Genomic DNA, 21,273 nt, shown 5'->3' on the forward strand with positions numbered 1-21,273 from the left:
TTGCTAATTGCGGTTGCGAACCACTAACCATTGGCGTTGTAGTCCGAAGCGCGAACCACTAGACCGGTCGCCGTCTGAATTATTTGTATTTAATTTGTAATTACACTAATCAAAAGTTAAATAACTTGTTCTTAATTGTTGAAGTATATTGTTCGGGTACAGTGCCCTTTAGAGCCAAAGCACACGCTGAGTTGCGCCGCCGCACCGCAAAGCCAACCCACTCGTGTTTCGCAGATATGTTTAAGTAAAACGTCGCAGCGACACCGCTCCAGAGTCGCACCGCCGCCGCAACGCATCGTGTGCTTTGTCTCTTATTTAGTAATTGTACGCAGACGCAAACGAGCTTTCCAACGGCTAATTACCGTTATGAATTGGTCGCGTAAATTCGTCGTTGTCGCCGCCTGTTAATCAGACGACAGCCCGCCTACCGCGGAAGTGTATGAGACAATGTAATTAGATAAAATGCAGGACTCCGCCTCGAGGTTCTCTCTCGTGAAAATAAACGCGTAAATATTATAATCTGATTCCACAATTTCCACGATCCGTCGCGTTTATAAAAGAAACATTTTACTTTGACTTAAGTAACATTTTATGTTTCTCTAGTTTTTGCAAACTTTTCGTAACTTCATTTTATTTTTTAATTTTATGTCCAATACTTGCAACTGTTTTAACGCCCATTAAGTTTTTTTCGCTTTATGAGCTTAGAATATGAAAACAGCCGTAAAAAATTAGAAAAGTGCGTGTCGTGTCACGCCCAGTGTAGGGTTCCGTCGTTGTCGTCCTCATATGTCAGAGCACCCCAGAATGGTCTGGTGCCCCGAAGACGACAAATGTTAGTACTAAGTCATGAGCTATATGATATAAACCCCCCGTATCATGACATATCAGATACGTCAATGACCCTGCCTCTTGCGCCCGCGCCGTTCTTGTCCCCCTCCTTTTCAGATGCAAAATGTAAACAGTGCACTAAGTTTACAGTTCACTGGCTGACAATAGAGTACATTGTTCTTGACGAAAGTTCATTTAAAAGTAAAGTCAATCCCCGGCCGCATCGCTGGGTCTCCAACTCCAGATGGCATGAAAACACGCGCACCTAGTTTGTAACTTTCCGCTGGAAGTCATGTTGGCTGACTCGCTTAGGTCACAGTTGAACGCGCATTCGCTCCCAGCTGCGCTCGAGGCAGCCTGTCAGAAAATCTAGTATCGACACTCCTTAATGGAAGCGGAATTCTCATTAAAGTACAAAGCAAACGCGATCTTTCAACTTTAGTTGGTGCATGCTTTATAGCACATCATTCTTAGTGGCTCGCAGTTCCACCGTTCGCTTTTATGACCGCTCAGGCAAAGAATACTAAGTATTGCTAGCGCAGGTTCAAAGGTAACAATGTAGTATACTGTGTAGCCTGCGTGAGTGCTAGCGCCCGGTACAATTGCGCGAGTAATGAACGCTCGCAGCTTAAACGGTGTGTTAAGAACAATCGTCTGTATGTGAGGGTGTAGTTATTGCTGTCTTTCGCCTTTTTCCTTGTTTTAAAACTCTTACGTAGGCTGTTGAGTAAGAAACCACTTCATGATTAAAAGTTCTTACATATTGTTAGGTTTTTAAAAAAATATTTCTGTAGTTTATTTTTTAAACCGGATGTCAAATAAAAGGCAGAACGAGTCAGAAAATTTGGCGCGTGTAAGGGTATTTGACTGCCTAAATTTAAATCGTCTTGGCGGTTATTTTTTTAATTTACATGGTTAATTTTTATATTGGATTTCGAATCAAAAGCCGGGGTAGTCAGAAATCAAGCACGTGTAAGGGTATTTGACTAAGTACCCACATTTTAATTTTATTGCGACCCATTTCTTTTTTGTATAAAAGGGATTATTTAATTTTCTGTCATCTGTCATTCCCGGGTAATGAATTTAATTACTTCATTCGATTTTGTGCAAAAATAGAATGCTTCTTCCTCATGATTTACTGAGAATACCAGAAATGAAATATCAATAAGAAGCTACTCTATAGCGATTAAGTACTCAATTACCCATGTCGCCTGTTTGTTCCTCTGGCAATGACGAGTTTAATTATTATGAAATAACGACAAGCTACGTCGCGTAGGCGTCATGGAACCGCGGTCGAGTTTCGAGAAATGTGGACCGATTAACCAACACTAAAGATTTCTTTTCTCAATTATTTTAAAACCAATTAACATTTACAGTAAGCTAGGAAAACGCCTAGATGTAAATGTTTTATAGTCTTCGTTTTTATTCAGTATTTCTTCCAGTCCTGAAATAATCGAAATTAATTACCTACTTAGTAACGAATTCATAAATCGAAATAAAGAATATTCAATTTATGTAAAAAAAATACCTCCACAAAAGCTACCTTCGACTGTTATTAAATCCTAACTTACTTAACCGGGTCAGATATTAATATCGTATGTCAGTCGGCTTTCAATTTGAATAGTGGAGACGAGCTTTTTCACTTGAAGCTCACATGTCACGGGCTGGCAGACTCGTAATGAACGGATTGACGAAGTCCGACTGGGTAATTAAAAATATATAATTACCCGCGATACCCCTCGATCAGCCCGAGTCGGATGTCAGATGGATAGTCGTCCCCTTTAATTATTCGCATATTTGCGATGGCAATCAGTTCAGACTGAATTATTCGCTTCAACCGAACTATTGTGTAAAGCTCGGATTCGCGTGCCCAATCAAATCGGATTGGACAAAACATCGGCTCCTGTGAGTGGATAAAGCAGGCGGATTGGTATGCAAACGAACACAAATTGATGCACAAATCTTCGGAGTTCGGACCAGCCAATAGATTTGGTTCGCTCTATGGAACCAAAATAGTTCCCTATAAGCTGTAGCTTGCTGAGGCGAAATAATAAATGCAGAGTGACATCTCAGTAAATAGTACGAAATTGGGAACCTGCTTACATTGTTTTGGAGGGATTCAGAGTTTATTATTGTGTAGGGTTTTTGTGTAAAATACCTACATGAAAAGTAGAGCTTTTAGTTTGATGAATTCAGGTAAGTTTTTAACATAAACATTACACATGTACACAACTCCGAATCTACGGTCCCTTTCGTTTGGCCGTTTTGAATTTATGTAGGTAATTAGGTATGACCACAGATTACTAATAAGTTATGACTAACAAGATATTAAGGCTAAGTTGCACGACCTTACTTTAGCTTTAACTAACGCCAAAATTCTGTCCGGTTAAAGGAAGTTGGTGCAACTCAGCCTAACATACTTGTTCATATTTTCTGCAGAATGCAGAGGCATAATCGGAATCATTTATAGATGGTCATTTGAGTGCAGATTTCGAAATGGATTTGCAGCTACTCAGCATTTTAAATTGCCTTCTCATTCAGGACGGGTCGCAGCTCGGTCTATTCCCGCGTCGCTTCCGCAGCGACCGATCGTTTTGCCCCTACGCACGTTGCCTATACTTATCGAACAGTACAGAATGTCCCATCCGAAGCTACCCCGCATGTAGCAGGAATAGCAAATATTTAAGATAGAATGTTTTACACGATGGATTCCTTTTTAACTGACTTCAACAAAACGAGGAGGTTCTCAATTCGGTTGGTACGTTTTTTTCCTATGAATGTACACCGATTACGCCGAGATTACTGATTCGATTTACGTGATTCTTTTTTTGATCGATGCGGAATAGTTGCCATTTGGTCCCATAAAAATTTAATTAAAGGTTGAGTGGTTTTTATATTATAAGCATTTTTTAAATTGCCTTCTCAGTCAGGCAGGACGGGTCGCAGCTCGGTCTATTCCCATGCAAGCTATACCTATCGAACAGTACAGAATGTCCCATCTACTACGCCGCACGTAGCAGGAATAGCAAATATTGAAGATAGAATGTTTTACACGATGAATATTCTTTTGTTTCTATAAGTAGGAAATTATTTTAAAGATTTTATGAAGTTGCTCGGAAAAATTGAATGTCTCAATCTACATTTATTTGACCAATTACTAGCTCTCACAGACTAGCCGCAGTCATTTACGTCAGTGCGTTTTAAAATTATTGAAGTAGAATTTTGCATCCGCAATTTTTTAAATTAGTTTTCGATAAAATGAAATGATAACTTATGTGGTACATTCCGTACACTAGCTTAGTTTCATGAAAATCGATCCCATAGTTTCGCATGAAGGAATAACACATATTCACAGTTTATAATAAAAGTGTCGAAGTATAGATGACCTTGAGCCAAAGCCGGAGGCACAACCGGAGGTGCCTTGTATTCCCGTATGCATTTGCCAATTCAAGTTTTGAAACTCTCGATCCGAGTGCGGTACGAGTAAATCGAGAGCGAGTGTATTGACAGTACGTATGTTCGCAAACCTTTACAGTTCAATATGTTACAAACAAATATTCCGACCTCAAACGAACAAGTTAGTTGCACACCAGTTTCGGTTCTATTGAACTCGCTTTATTAATTAAATTGTGTGCTACACCTACGCAAATGCACGGAAATGGGATGTAAGTAAACTTTGAACGATATTGTTGTATGCAGTTTGCAGTTCAACAAACCGCGTATTAGGTGAGCTCGTGTACGCCGCCGATTTTGATACATTTCGGCGTCTGTGGGGAACTGGAGAAACTAGAGAGAATAGAGGATCTTCGGTTTTATGAACGCCGGAGGTTACTTACTTAAGTAATGTGATAGAAACAAACCGCACTGCGACTTCTTATAATAATAATGTTCCATTTTTTGTTTTATTCACTGATTTTTTTAAAACTTTTTATATACGAGTATGAAAGTTAATTTTTCTCCCAGATAAAAATTTACCTTGGAAACTATTGTTTTGACTTTTGCATAGACATAATGTTTAGGCTAAAAAAAATCAATAACAACACATAGAGGCTGATTGCTAACTAGTTCACTATGCAGTATCTATTTTCCCAAAAGTATCAAGAGAATATTTTTGAATTTCTGGCGCAGGAATTTTGTCTTATACATCGCCTCACTTTTGAGTTCCGCATCCAGGCCACCTCTAATAGGCCGTCCGAACTTATGCCATTGCATTGTGAAGGCAGACCGACAAGCGTCTGCCAGATATCCGCAATAATCTAACTGGACTATCGGGGAAATTCCAAATTTTATAAGAGCTAGCACAAATACTTAATTTCAACCAATATTTGATTGTAGCATTTGGAACGACCTCAGTATTACTCCATCTGAAGTTAATTAAGTTAATTTATTCTCGTGACATAGATATTTAATGCACAGAGAAACTTTACCGTAGTCTAAGTAAGGCTCCGTCATCAATTTGACTAATGCAACCAGCAACTATAGTTTGCTAGTTCACAACACACTCCCGAACTTTAGCAGTGTTGCACGAAATCGAAAAGTTTAGAAGATAGCGCATAATTAATGTTCACCGGCTATTATGTTATATTATATTCGAAATGTAAGTCCAAACATGAAATAAGGCAATATCATTTTTCGAGTATCAAACAACGTTATAACAAATCGGGAAAGAATTTCTCATCGGAAAGAGAAATTCCGATCAGCTTCATAGTAATTTTCATAGTTGCGAAATTGACTTTTTTATTTCCTCTCGACTACCTCCACGCTTTAGTACGATAGCTAGTTTATGTATGTATTTTCCGATGTGTTTATCGTAAAATATACATAATGTGTATTTTATTGGCTTTTCTAGCTAACAATTTCAGTTCATCTGCCTTTACGAACGGTGCTGTTATTTCAGTTATTTCAAAGCATTTTTGGCAATATCGTTTTTCCTGAAAAAAAAATTCCACCGTGTGCTTTTTCCGACTATTTTCGGGGAATGTGTGTGTTAGTTTAGTCAACAATTTTGGATTTCGTTTGGCTTCCGACTGTTTCGACAAACTGCCAATTTGTAAAGTGGTCACATGCGGACATACCATTGACTGCAAGAGCTCTCAACTCAGATATCTCAATGCGTTTTGTACGTTTTAAATAGTAGTCGGACTCTGACATTTACTGCAATCAAAATCAGCAATCTTGTTAAACATCTAACAAATTGAAGTCAAGCTTTAATTTTTCGGACGCAATGCTTGTGTACAAGTGTATGCTGAGGATTAAGTAAAATTAAAATAGCTTTGAACTTAAAGTAGCCAGCACTCATTTCATAATTCAAGGACACTCTGAAAGCGTTCTGCTTTTCCTTTGAAGTGAGTCTTAGTGCTCAGGAACTGACATTTTCCTCTTTAGTTCATAATTTCTGAGAATTCCAAGTATTTACGTTTTTCTTGATTCTTGGCTGAATTTATTCAACCGCACTAATATTTATTTTTGTTTTTCTAGGTTGCCTCGGGACACATTACTCATATGCTGCTACGTGTCGAAATAACATGTAAGTATCTTTATATTATTAGTTGTTTATTTCATATTTTGAAATATCTACTTCTTTAATAAGTGTTATTACAAAAATGCAGTAGTACCTCAAATGGAAAAAACGAAATTACCGGAGATCCGCGTTGTCGGTTTACTCAGGTGTCGGTCGCTTTTACAGTTGATTCCACTTACCCAAGCCGTCTCAAACAAATCAGATTTCTTAAGCTTTAGCAAAACGAGATATTCTTGTCCTGGAGGTTAAAAGGAAATTATATTAGTTATAGGAAAGAATCCTACTTTAGAATAGAGCAGGACAACGGGTTTCGCTCAGATTTACGTTCATAATGGTCGATCTTTTTTCTAAATAACTTCTTATGGCTTGTAGAAATGGCTTTATATTATAGAATTAATTGTTAGTGTGCTCACGAGTTTGATAAAAAACGGTATGTGTATGAACGTATTTTTCTTTAAATGCGAAAGAACCAAGCTTGCCGTTTATTACAAGCTGCGGTAAACAAGACTAAACAAGAATTCGGCTCCGGAATTCCCGTGCACAAATATGCCTGCAGGGGCACTAAAAAACGAAATCCCTCAATACGATAAACGCTTTTGGTATTTGCTAAGCGTCTCAAATCCGGTAAACGAAGTTCGTTATGTTATTTTCTTTTCGAAAAAAATCTGCAACCACTCGATGGACTATGTATTTTATGGCTGAAGTTTTACTTTGGAAAATGTATCAGGGTCATAATTTGCTCGATGAATTTCATGAAAGCACACATGAAGTTAGTGTAGACTGTAGATACAGTGTGCCACGTGTTTCACACAATTTAAATTGGAAATGCAAACTTTCTCTGTCGTTCTATTATTGTGACCAGACAACGGGAACTATTTAATGAGCAAACATTGTAACTACTCAACAAAATATTGTTAAAATGTAATATGCACTGAGTATATTTTAACAATTAGTTATTTTAACTACGAATCAAAAAACTGGGCCTAAAGCTGGTGTTTGAAATAAATACTGGCGCTTGGCGAAATAAGTCTGTTTTTTATGAAAAGATTTGGATATTACTGTGCTATAACCCCGACAGATCGGATCAAAAGAACGCGAACCCAACGCCCTGCTGGTATATTAACACATGGAATATGTTAGTAGCTATCCACTTTATCGCGAATATAGTGCTCTGTATTCTGCTGTCAGTCTGCTTACTTACTATTTTTATCCCAAGAACCTCTGACCAAACCGCATCTCACTTAATTTTGTGAATACAAATTACGTAATCTAATTATGTATGTTTAATAATGGGAAGCTTCGAATAAAGTACAATCAGCAGGGTATCCACAGTCCATTAGATGCACACACATTGCACTCTGTCGTGAACTGTCCCATGTGAGGTCAGTAATGGAGGGTTATTTCGTAGCGGTAGATTTACAGGTTGTAAATCAGTAATGCCCGCAAAGATTACTCTTATTCAAATCTACGAGTACAATGCCATGACTATAGTAGTTTTTAAATAGGTACCTAGTTTTACTTTAAAAAAGCTCTAGCGAATGACTGAAGTTAAAGCGAAAATCAAGCAATCGCAATAAAATCATGAAAAAGTACAAGAAAAGCTGCTACCACCTTAACTCTATGGCATTAATGTGTATCGGACACGCATTTGCTTTACTATGTCGCCAGCATATGTTATTAGTATTAAATCTAAACGCGGCAGCATGTGAGCCAAGTTGGGAAAGCCAAAAGTTACACAGATAGTTTCAGGCCAGTTTCGAGCTCCTCAAAATTTAAAACCTACTTGACCTAATAAACACTTGCCACTCTGCTCTTCTTAACACCATATCCTAACTTTAAAAAACTTTTAACGTTCACGAGTAATGTCGGTAAATATGTAGCTACATACTTATTTCCTCACTCGTCGTAATTTTATACATTTTTTAGATTTCTTACATAACATCGCTAACTAATCTGACTTACTGATGAGTGACTAAGTTGATTAACTGATTGATCAACGCTTAAATTATGTTTTGTTTGTCGAATGGAGATCTCATTGGTATTAAAATGGCCTTGGCCTTATTTATTGCAATAAAAATTAACTTTATTATTACAATTATTACTCATATGAAACTAGAAAATTACTTCTATAATTAATTTAATTTAAATCTGCATCCCACTTAACATCAGGTGCGATTGTGGTCAAAGTGGCAGTGGCCTTGTTATGCATAAAAAAATATTTACCCTTTTTTAAGTCCTTAGCACACGTTCAGGTCTCAACTTTTTTCGGCACCAACTTCAACTTCTGACAACTTTTGTATCGAGCTTGGCCCTCATTTTATAATACTTTACATTACCTTTTTGTAAGGTTACAAGCTTTTTAACATACATAATACAGGTACTACTACTAATATCATAAATTTTAATATAATTAGCGATTTGTAGGCCATTGGTTGATACCAGTAACAATTTTTTTTCTACTGTAGGTACCTACTCGTTGCTGCTTTAAAAAATTTACCAATTTTTTTTGTACTATTATAACAATCGCTGGTTGGACTTGGGTGCTTAGATGGGTGAGCTAAGGGGGCTCTCAAAGTCAAATTTAAGCTACATTTAATTATACACCATAGGCATCTATGCCATGGATATTTTAATGTGAAAATAATGCTTTCACTACAAGTATATAATTTACTTATATTCCACGCCTCAGACAGTATTAATGTTAGGTAGGACTTTAATTATTTTGATTTGTTTTAAATATAGGGTACCTAGCTAATAAAACATTTAATTATTAAAGCATAAATATTTTAATATCGTGTATCACATTTATTAGGTTAATAAAATACTAAGGAATATTGTTTCGAAGAACTAAGGAAACTTTCCCTTGCTATTTTTATCGATTTATACTTAATCCTATTTCTAGACGATGACCCAGTTATGTCCCTGGGTATAAAAACTAGAAAAGAGAAAGAATTCCTCTTGATAGGTTGTATTTATTATTGACATCCGTTTACTGAGAACTCAGTACTGAGGACTAACGCCCATATTCACAAACATTACTATGAGGTCTCAGTGCGCACAGGCTGGCACACGAACCAATCTTAGAGTTCTATTCAACGCTGTGCGTTCGATTTGCTGCTTCGCTTAAGCAAGCATCGTTTGTGAATACGGGCGCAAGTCTCTTTTAGTACTTACTCCACTCATGAACAGAGGGTAGACTAGATGCAATGGCAAATACGAGTACCTACTTCGCCTCTATTTGCTGAGACCCATCAAATGGGGACAGCGGGAATGGATGGAATGAAAATCTAGAAATACTACGGCTCTAAAACGGAATTTCAGCACACCTTTCTTCGCCCATACGCTACTCTGACAATTTTTAATATCGATATGATTTTACTAAGGCTGAGTTGCACCACCTGGCTTTGACCGTAACTATAGTATATAACGATAACTGGTGATTTTGGTATGGAGTTAGGCAGATTTTTGACGCTTGTTAAAGTTAAAGTAAGATGGTGCTCCCTAACCTTAGTTTGTAAGATTCGTGTGCCAAAACTCTTAGGCTGAGTTGCACCACTTTATTTTAATCGTAACAATAATAAAAACAATAACAATAATAAAAAAACAATAACAATAAAAAGCACCGGTGCTTTTTGTATAGACTTTGACAGATTTTTGACGTTTGTCAAAGTTAAAGTAAGATGGTGCCACTCAGCCTAAAGAAAGTCTACCTACGGACTAGCGGAGATGAAAACTCGTAAAGAAAACTCTGAGTAACCTACCAAAAAGCTGCATCGTCTAATACAGCTGTTTTAGACTTGCTTGTTATCAAGTATCATTCTAATGTGCACGATTAGAACACTCCGGAATGGCATCTAGACATTTGTCCTAATTGTGAAAAAAAATTCTTGAGTAAAAAACGTACATACACATTTGGTTTCACTTGCAAGTCGTTAAATGTAAACGGTGTATTTGCAAATCGCTAACACGTTACGAGTAGGTAAGTACTTAATTAGATGGCAGTACTATAAATCTCATAAAGGAATGTGACTAAAATAAAAAACTTTTCCTTAAACATTAGCAATTTGATTTTAATTGTTGTCAATTACAGTTCGCTATTTCCATAAAAAATTTAAGACAATAGCCTAAAAACGACGTTTACACAATAGGCTTTGAGAAATAAATTAAAGTTTAGAAAAATCCAGACTCCGTCGGAACAATCGTGTTGATTATTGTAATTTGTGTTTGTGTGTTCTTCAAACGGCGTCGGTGTGGCCGCAATGACAAATGGCTTGGCTCGATCACATGGCCCGCGCCTCTCTCATCGCCTTATAAACTCCACCCTTGTCTATATCCATCTCAATAGCCGTTAATCCCACCCAGATTAACTAATTAAACAATTAAAAAGTTTAGTGCTAGTTTTCCGAAGTTTGTTGTTGCCGCGCGTTAGGCACGTCGCAGACGCTCGGAGGTGCATCGCGTTGCGGTAACATGCAGCAGTATCTTCGTCCCTAGTTACAAATACCCATAGAAATACTATACAATGATTATGGAATCGTTTGTGTTAATAGGCTCATTCATTCAACTACCCTTCGGTGAATAGTGGCAAGTTTAAAGAAGTATGGCATCAGCATGCAAAGTAGGTTGGTTAAGCAGTGTGGAGGTCGCGAGTGGTGCGTGTCGATGATCGATGGTATTGCGTGCGTCTTAGTGGTAAGGTCGCGAGCGCCCGCGGCTCCGCGCGGCCCTCGGGCGGCCGCCGCGGCTCCGCTTTGTCCCTCGCTCCCGCTGCGGGCTGGCTCCGCCTCTACTGCCGTCGCGCCGCCGCGCCTAACTCCCGGCGCGCATGCTCAGCGCTATCCTACGCCACGATTTAAAATGATACGCTCAGCGAAGTAGCGGACATTCGGCTCGTCGTCAGTCGGGATATCGGCCGATGCGACCGGTGTTGTAGGTGAAGGTGCGCCCCCACAGTCCGCGGCAACTCTTCGCCCCGCTTAGTCGAGCACTCGAAGGGAACGCGCGGCAGCCCCGGTATCGATCTGAGCGCTTCGTGTGGCCGCTCGTGCACGACGCTCTCTCGGGATATTCGCCCAGCGGTCGCCGTCCGCGCCGGCCTTGCTGCCCTGTTTACGCGCTGTGTCTGTTTCCCCGCGCGATGTCCAGCGAGACTGATTGCTAACGCGACACGCAGCGCAGTAGCTAGACACCTGAGAGCCGCTTCGGCTCATCGCCGCTCTATTTGATCGATCTCGTGCAGCGAAACTTAGAGGTAAGTTCTGTTTTAGTCTAACTTTTTATTATTTTATTTTTTCTTACATTATTTCTTCTAAAATATTTATCACGTGCAAAAAGCTATTCCAGCGAATGTCATTTAATAATAAATTAATTTAGCGCCTCTGTTAAATACATTGCCTGTAATAACTATCTTTCACCGGTACGAATGTGCGTGGATAAGGTGTATATTAGAATATTTCTATTGAGTGTTAGCCATCTGGTTCGTATTTCTAAAGTTAGATTGTAAAATCGTAAACTACATGGATTCATCGGTATCGGTATTTGTGGAGCACTTGGTTCTTCGTATCCATCCTGTTTCTGAGGCGATTCTATTATTTTTTTGGGTCCAAGTATAAGCGGTTACGGCTCCACTAATTCTAAAATGTTCGGACCAAATGAAATGGAAGCCTTTTTTCGCACGTGATGTATTTTCTTTTTCGACTGCGCATGTCTTCAGTCTGTTTTATTTGTCGTATAGCTGTACCATGGAATTCTCAAATATTGGTAACTGTTGATTCCCCCAGCATTGACACGGGAAATGAGAGATCGTACGCGCATCGGTTGTTGAATATTCCGATTGGTGTCAATATTTATTTTCACTTAAATTACCGATGTAAAGAGTTTTACCGCGCGTCCATTGTTTCTTCCATAATGGACAACAAAGACTAGCATACAGTTTTTTCAATATTGTAGAATACTTTCTTGTGAATCTTGTCACTTGTTTCTGAAATTTCGTCACAGAATCTTACTGCGTCAAAAGTATGTAAAGCTTGCCTTAAGTGTGTCAAGACTAAATCAATAATGTACTTTCCTAGTTAAAGTCCTTTTATTAGCCACAAACGCGGTCCACCTTATCGGAAATCAGTTGCGTGCACGAAAACTCTTATTTATTTGTTACTATTCCCGCTTTTACTATTACTTGTTGTTATTATTCAGGGTTATTTGACAACAATTATTTCAAGCTACATGAGTAATCGTACCTATATCAATGCTTATAATAAGCAAAGGACGAACAGAAATACAATTCCGGATTATTATAATATTTTCCTAAATACGGCCGTGACAAAAAATAACTTTTTCTATTTAGATATTTCTCGCATTGTAGGTATTCAAATTCATCGAGGGTCTGAAATGTTGTAATAACAAAATAATATCTAAGAAAATATCTGTTTATTATCCGACACGTTGAAAATACATAAATAAATATGAATTTCTTCTTAAAACATTTACCAAATAATATTATATCAACATTCAAAGTGGAATAAAGAGTTTCGCACGAAAAATAAAATAATTTCGGCCCGCTAACGTATTTCCAGCAAATAGCCCAATTTCATTCATAAATGTCTTTTATAATCCCGAAGGAATTCTCGTAAATCAACGCAATCGTAAATATACAAAATTATTATCACTCGCCGACGTTCAATGCGATTGATTGTAAACACAATTTATATCTTACTCGAGATTACCATGGGATTTTAATATATGAACGTATGTTTTCTCTAACTCAAAGGCAATCGAGGCACATCCAAATGGATTTTATAATAATATCGTATTTGGGCGGCCACCCGCGACTTCGTACGCGTAGATCCCGTTTTACCCCCTTCATCTATCTTACGCGGTTTGGATTTTTTCATACAAATGTTTTTTCCCGCTAACTCCCGTTCCCATGGGAATTTTGCAATATCCTGTTGTAACTAAGCTTTAAGTTTACTAAGGTACCTGCATGCCAAATTTCAAGCGTCTAACTTAAGCGGTTTAGATTTTTCATACAATAGAATTTTCCCGCTAATTCCCGTTCCCGTGGGAATTCCTAAGTATACTATAACCTACCCAGGAGTATGAAGAATAATTGTGCCAAGTTTCGCTAAAATCTTTTTGTTTCTATAAGGAACATACAGACAGACAGACAGACAAAAATTTTACTGATAGCATTTTTGGCATCAGTATCGATAACTGATCACCCCCTGATAGTTATTTTGAAAATATATTTCATGTACAGAATTGACCTCTCTACAGATTTATTATAAGTATAGATTTGAAGATAAAAAATTAAAAGCGTAAAAGGTTAGGGTTTAAAGATTCGTACTTCGACCTAGGAAACGAAATCGATTCTCGGGGCGACAAACAAAATGTCCTACTTAACTTTTTGTCGTTTTGCCTCGCCACCCACGCCAATTGTTTTTGTGGAAGTGAACTACCGCGGGACGCAAGTTAAACAAACTTGTTAACTTACTTTTGGTCATACATACATTATGTCAATTCAATTTAGAAAACGACCTGGCAGTTCTTGGAATACAAACGCTCATGAATATTGCAGCATCAAATATCTCAGTGAAAGGTAAAAATATACTGGTCATCACAAAAATCGGCCCACCTACGTTTTACAGGAAAACTCGTATCTACTGACACAATCATGGTGCCCCAACAATATTGGTGTTATTTGAAAGCCCAATAAATATAGAGAAAAACACATTTAATTTCTTAATAAACGATTCAAACGATTAACATATACAATAAATGTGACTTGAAAAAAGACCTCACTTTGGGTTCACCTCTGGGATCAATTAGACCAATTTTTATGGTTATAAAACCAAATAATGATCTCACGTGTCCTTTAATTAAAACCTTTCCTTTAATGTAATGAAGTTTAGAACTAGGCTTTTAAATGGTGCCAATATTAGTGGGAAGTGGGGATGCATAACCAACGTTTGAAAGTGCTTGTCGCGGGAGGGTCGATTTTTGTGATGACCAGTGTATTATTAAATACTAGGTATATGTAATTTCTAACTGAACTACCTCGCGGGACTAAAGAGAAGTTGTTAACTCACTTTAGTCGCACATACAAATGTCAATTCAGTTTAGAATACTTATTTACTTTGTTTGTAGTTCTCGGTGTATTTACAAATGTTTGCTTCTAGGAACTCAGCTTCTGAGGTCTGAAGCATGTAAAAGGCAAACTACCTATTAGTAAATGTTTTATAATGTTTTCTAACGTTGCCGTCTAAATAACATACGCGTACATAGTCATTGAGAGCAATCGTTTAAAAGAAATATGTAGTATAAATACACAAACCGATCGAAGATTTTAATAACTAAATATTGTTTTATTAAATGAACTTGGCACTACGTGGCAATGTAGTTTTATAATGTGATCTTATTTAGGTAAATATCTGTAGGATATATGTCGCCACTATTGTCGTTCCTTTGTGTGAGCTCGGCAAATGTCTGTTGTCGTGATCATTCTATAAACATTGTAGGCGTGTGTATTTTACACATTTCTAGTAATACGAGTATCACTGTAACATGCTCTAACTCAAATGATGATAAACTTAATTTAACTTTATAAAAAAAATCAATGAAACGCTTTTTCTTACACGATAGCAGATAGAAAACTTTGTCAGTTTCATCCTCATCTTGTTTTCGTACTCAAAACTAATTTAATAACTTTAATAACTTAATGTACAAAGCAAAATAATTAACTCGAAAAAAACTTAACGAATGAAATGGGAACGTTTAACGAATATCATGGCAATAGGGCTAATTAACGTTTATAAAGGTACTTTAAATAATTCCTGTAATTAGCTGAAAGCGCTGTAAGCGTGCTACAAGATTTTCCAGAAAAACTTGCGCTCAATTAAGTAGATATGAAGGATCTTACCTATTGTTAGTTGCTTCTGCAGGTGAAGTTCGCGAGTTGTTAACCAATTTGTGAGGAGATGCTTACAGCTCCCTTCAGGTACAATTCACATTAAAAATACAGTTTTTACTTTAAATAATTAACTTGATATTTTAATCACTGAACACAATTTACATGGATTGTTAATGAAACGCAAATTATGCATGAAACGAGTACACGTTCAGGCAAAAATAAAACGGAGCAAACCGATATTGTTTAAGTACAGTCGATTGAGCTCTGCAATACAAACTTATGAAACTGAATTAACTAGCTGTGCCCGCGACTTCGTACGCGTAATAATAGTTGTAATAATATTTCCCGTTTTTGCAAAATTTTTCTTTACTGCAGCTCCGCCTCTATTGACTGTAGGGTGATGTAATATAGTCTAAAGCCTTCCTCGATAAATGGCCAAAACAATATTTTTTCAAATCGGACCACCTAGTTCCTGAAATTAGCGCGTTCAAGCAAACAAAGAAACAAACTCTTCAGCTTTAAATATTAGTATAGATTTAGATAAAGCCAAAAGGACTTGTGTCGAATGAAGACACTTCACAATCCATATAAAGTTTTGTGCGAATACAAAACTTGGTCTGGCCGGCTGTCTTCGGCTCTAAGTAGGAAACTATTTAAACTTTAAGGATTTGTTTGTAGTTGACAACTGTTCGCCAGACTGCTTTAAGTACACCCGTTGTTGTAGGACAGTGTTAACTTAAAGTCCTTTTGATACATAACAAATGATACCTTTGTTAAAGGCGATCATGCCATTGATATTAAATATCTTTGCAAAATTTTATTACAATAAAAATTAACACCATTTTCGACATTATTCGGACGCCGTCCTTTAAGCCTTGATCACACGTACCGAGTAAACGGGCGAGACAGTAAAATGTTTACTCCGTCGAGACAGTTGGGTGAGCGAGTCACATACTCGAGCGCTCGGCCGAGCACTCGGCGTAATGTTCATACACACCGAGTACTCGGCCGAGAGCACTGTCTCGCCCGTTTGCTCGGTACGTGTGATCAAGGCTTTACAGTGTGACCTGTATTTTATTTATTAAGCCCCTGTTCAGTCGGCGAAACGCCCCAACGCTCGAGCTACTAAAATTAAAATTAGCGAAGGTTAAAAGGTTACCTGCATTCGGCAGTGATCAAGTTAATTAATAGCAAATTAAATGTATTCGCTGCCCTAGAACCAAGTATATCCCGCTGGGAATAAATTCAGTCTGATGAAAGATTTATTAACTATCTTCAATTTTGTCCCAAATGGGTTCGAACTGAATTATTTCATCGAACAAGGCACCTTATTTTCTTAAATGTGATTCAGCGACGATGCGAAAAATTGATATAATTACCTAAGTATCTTGGGATTTCATTTAAATCTTGTAATCAGGTAATAATATAATTTGATAAGTTACCTCATATAAATATTGACACCATTGAAGAAGAAACTTAACAGATCCAAATAATATTGCGACGTGTAAAAGCGACGAGCTTTAAGAGCCAACTGCAGAAATTATGACTTTTATGACTTTTATATGACCCATATACGACTGAGGTAAAGTTTGCAGTTGATAATCCGCAATATTATGTGACGAACGTGAGGATATATTTAACTGTACGATACAATCAAACTTGAGGGTGATAAAGATGTTACTCATGAAAACATGACATTCGGTGTTGCTCGGTTAAGTACATAATATAAATGTGAGGATGCTTGAATTTCTTCAGGAAAATCTATAGGACAGATTTTGCTAAATCTATACAACGGAAAGCTGTGTGCAATGGAGAAAACTTAATTTTCAGCACACTTTTGAACTAGGCCGAACTAATTCGAAGCTCTAAAACTGTCGTACCTAAAACGACGAGTTAAAAGTCTTTTTTTCTAGTTCAAAATAAAACCTTAGCTCTTCGGATAGCCGATTTTGCGACCTGGACACTGGGAGAAGGTCGCCGTTTATCCAACCCGCGACTTTATCGTCCAACTTTTAATAGGACGAACATGTTATGTTTGAATAGAGGTGGGCGCCACGCCGGCGCGCCGCCGCCGCCGCGAATTTTTTCACGCCGCCGCCGCCGACGACCAGCTGTCGGCGCGCCGATACTGATACTGTACAAACTATTTTAAATTTATTCCTCTCCTATACTGTACTAATTTGTGTTTCAAACGCAGAAGAACTATTTTTTTATTGAGTTGAGCGGCTATTCTAGTTCAATAAAGTCCTAGTATCACTGCGACCGGTACCGATCTATTGTGATCGCCGCTATTTTCCTTACAGTTCGCCTCCGAGTCCTGCATCCATTAGGAATTGCAGTATCTTTTGGGGGGCGATATGTTTTACATCTTGTGGGCTTAGGACGTGTTTGCCCAGGTGTAAGCTCCGCTTGCGCATCAAATGTCCGCAGTCCGTGAGAATGTGTAGTGGCGTTTCATCTGCCTCTTGGCACATCCTGCACGTTCTTGATTCGGACAGTCCCATGGTGGACAAGTGCTTGTTTAAGCTGCTGTGTCCAGTGAAGGCTCGAACTAAGATGCGCATTTTGATCCTACTCAGTCCTATGATCTGCTTAGAGCATTTTCGGTCATAGGCTTTTATAAGAGCTTTGGAATGAGTTAATTCTAGCGTGTCTGACCATGCCTTAAAGGATTTGTTTAAATAGATGTTCTTCAGGGTCATTCGAGCGACTTTTGGAAATGCCACAAAAGGGTTCTGGACCATATTGTGTTCCCTCCGCTCCCGCTCTGGCCAGTTCGTCGGCATTTTCATTGTCCACGATTCCCTCGTGACCTGCAACCCATCTCAGCGTTACTCTGTTACGTTTTCCTACGGTATTCAGTCGACTCATGCAGTTTTCTACCAACTTTGAGGTGATTAAGTTGGAGTTTAAGGCCATCAGCGCGGCCTGACTGTCTGAGTTAATGTAAATTATGTGGTTCGCATAATTTTTTCGCAGATTAGCTTCCGCACATTCAATAATGGCGTAGACTTCTGAAAGATAGAGGCAAATTTACCCAGGCTTTGAGATAGCCTAAGCTTCGGCTGCTCTCCATACACGCCAAATCCTACGTTAGGGCCCATTTTTGACCCATCAGTAAACCATATAACAGAAGAAGAACTAACTATAATATTTATTCTTTAATGCCATATAAATTGGTACATAAGGCGAACTTAATGCAGTTGATATACTAATAATTGATTGAATAACTTAATACTAACTATATTAACAGTTAATCAAGTACATTCTTCAAGTTACTGCTTCGTCTAGTAAATAATTGATCGCGAGAGGCGCCGGTCCCTCTTGCTGTCAAGAAAAAATTCCCCGCCTTCATCTGGCAGATAACCCACACTATTGGACTATACTTTAAGCGAATCACTCACACAGAGATTATGAAATATGTCTCGGAATGCAAATGGGAACCACAACCTCTGGAAGGCAACAAAGTACCTCCCTCAAAGTGTTCTCCGCTTATTAGGTCCGGTTATACATGAGTGCGAACTGACAAGAAAAATCTCAGACCTTGGCTACATGACAAGCCGGTTTATTTAAACCCATTGACACGGATAATCCAAAAAATCCGTGACTTGCAGCTATGCCTGCCTTTGATTCCTACTGATGATGATGATTCATCCGACCGATTTCGGTCATGGTGACCACTTCGACTTATCTGTCTTATCGGCGCTGGTGCGCCCGAAGATGGCTTACATAGCCGATCTTCGCAGCAAACTCCTCGCACATTGAGAGTAATTACCCGCCGCCAACATAATTATAGATTTATAGTGAATGGCGGCAGATGGATGGGATTTACATTATCGCGTTTTGCGTCGAGTTCAGTTGTGCGCTGCTTGTTGAATTCGCGGACTCGCCTCTACACAACACAATCTCCCGCCATTCTAGGTGCTGAGCTGCCAAACCTTCCCATTGTGATTTGAGAGGGCTCATTTTGCATCTTTTCGTATGCTGTTTCAGCTTCTGAATATCTTTGTACTTGACTATCTGAGGAGTTGACCGCCATGTTTCCGCTTACCCTCCTCAAGTTCAAAGTAGAAGATTGATTCCTACTACGCTAATTGAGGACGAAAGACGCAGGAGGACAAAGTGATTGACATAGCCCACAGAATCGCTAAAATCAAGTGGCAGTGGGCGGGGCACATATCTGGGACAGTAAAGTTTTTGAATGGCGACCACGAGCCGGAAGACGTAGCGTTGGGAAAGGTCGCAGGAAGTGCCTGGATGCGAGCGGCGCAGGACGTCTTTCGGCTGAAACGAAGGAACTAACGCTAAGAGAGATGGCTAAAGAAATAGCCAAAATGGACCCTCGTAAAGCACTTGCATTTGATCTGATCACCATGAAGTCCATGGTCTTGACAATGATCACACTGAGTGAGAAGAACCTCGCAAGTCTCTTAACTTTGGAAATGATTCATAAGGCTGGCAAGTCGCCTAACGAATTCTCTTATCGCTCAATTAATCTGACATTTGTATTGTTAAAATTATGGAAAAGGATCATTATTGCTCGTTTATTCCCTTGCCTAAGTATGAACCATGTAATATAGTACCCCCGACCATAAGTAAACCACTACTTTAGTGGCTCAAACCCCAACCAACTGCAAATCACCTGATTAGTCTTGACGACAGATACTAAAAAAGCAGATTTTTAAAAAAATACCTCATGAACAAAGGTCAAACAAGGTCACGCCGCCGACGCCGCCGCCGTCGAGGTCAAAAAGTCGGCGCGCCGCCGCCGGCCAATTTTATATCGGCGCCCACCTCTATGTTTGAAAGGGCGCTCTGATCTCAGCAAATCCAAGATAAAAATAAAAATAAAGGTACCTACCTGATTATGTTTCTTGTATGATATAACAAATAGATATGATTTCTATTCAATACAGTATTGCTTTTTCTTGTCTTAATAATAATAGGTACATATTATAGTCAGGGATGAATTCCACCTTGTTTAATTTGGTATTGGTACTTATTTATTAGAAAAGAAATGGCAATAAGAAGGAAAAAAGACGATTTTACCTTTCTAATAATATTACAAAAGTTTTTTTTTACTTATTACAATCTCGTTTAGACCTTGCAACGACATTATTTTAATTTATTGGCCAATGTAATAAAAAGTAAACTGGCTCTCGCTGTCCACTCCTCACACAATTGGAAAAAGTTCCCGCTCCAATGATATTGCTCTCAAGAGCCGTAATGAGCTCGAGGCCTTTTATTATTATCATAAGCACAAAATTTTCTTTCGCAAACGCTACCTACAGCCTCTCCGTATGCGTGTGATAAATATGAAATGCTGCTACGTTGCTTTATACCTGCCATATTTCATGCCTTGTTTTGTTCCGTTCGTTTCTCATTGAAATAGAAAAAGAAAATAGAACTGGCAAAGGCCATAAAATAAACCGCTTCTAACTGAAAATGCAGGTGAAAGTGAGGGGTGCCTTCTCGTGTTTCGCTCGCATAATAAAGGTTTTGCTTTTTTTCTTAGTCCTCAGCGCGGTCATAAAATTGTTAATCCCTAAGTCGTCGGTTTAAGAACTATATTCAGAACGGAATGTGCTGACCGTAAAAATGTAAAGGTATGTGTACTGGTTTGTCGACGTCACTTTCGCAGGCTCGAGTGCTCGGGCTTCGGCTAATAATTTTTTGCCCTTTGCTCCTACACAATGTCTCACCGGGATCCGTTTTTCCCTTGCCCGTAATTTATTCAGGAACTTCTATGTTTGTTTACGTTTCCTCTTACGTAATATAAATATTTTGTGCTTATTTTAACTTCGTTTACAAATTATTTAATAAATAAGTTTGTCAGCTGTTATTATGACATTCTTGTAATTTTGATACTGACATTGTATTCTCACATTTTACTGTGATCATAAAATTGTTTAATTTATTATAATTTATGTGACATCCTAAATTTTAACCCTTACCTGAATTACCTAATTGTTTTAATTGATATTGTAATTGCATTGTAATAAATATTTTTGACATTTAA

General features: G+C 38.3%; 2 protein-coding genes across 9 annotated transcripts in view; both read left to right on the forward strand.

Annotated features, from left to right (window-relative positions):
* LOC135087177 (neurocalcin homolog) overlaps positions 1-21,273 on the forward strand; it is a 203,657-nt gene that overhangs the window by 97,986 nt on the left and 84,398 nt on the right. The window lies entirely within an intron of this gene.
* LOC135087179 (neuronal calcium sensor 2) overlaps positions 1-21,273 on the forward strand; it is a 191,913-nt gene that overhangs the window by 97,966 nt on the left and 72,674 nt on the right. For 2 of the 3 annotated variants that reach the window (XM_063982026.1, XM_063982027.1), the window contains one exon: positions 6,307-6,355. The gene's annotated coding sequence lies outside the window, so the exon portion shown is untranslated. Of the gene's footprint in view, positions 1-6,306; positions 6,356-11,255; positions 11,601-21,273 lie in introns of those variants that run through there. The other variant, XM_063982025.1, reaches the window with a different exon arrangement.

This window comes from Ostrinia nubilalis, chromosome Z, assembly GCF_963855985.1.
Source record: "Ostrinia nubilalis chromosome Z, ilOstNubi1.1, whole genome shotgun sequence".
Lineage (NCBI taxonomy): Eukaryota > Metazoa > Arthropoda > Insecta > Lepidoptera > Crambidae > Ostrinia > Ostrinia nubilalis.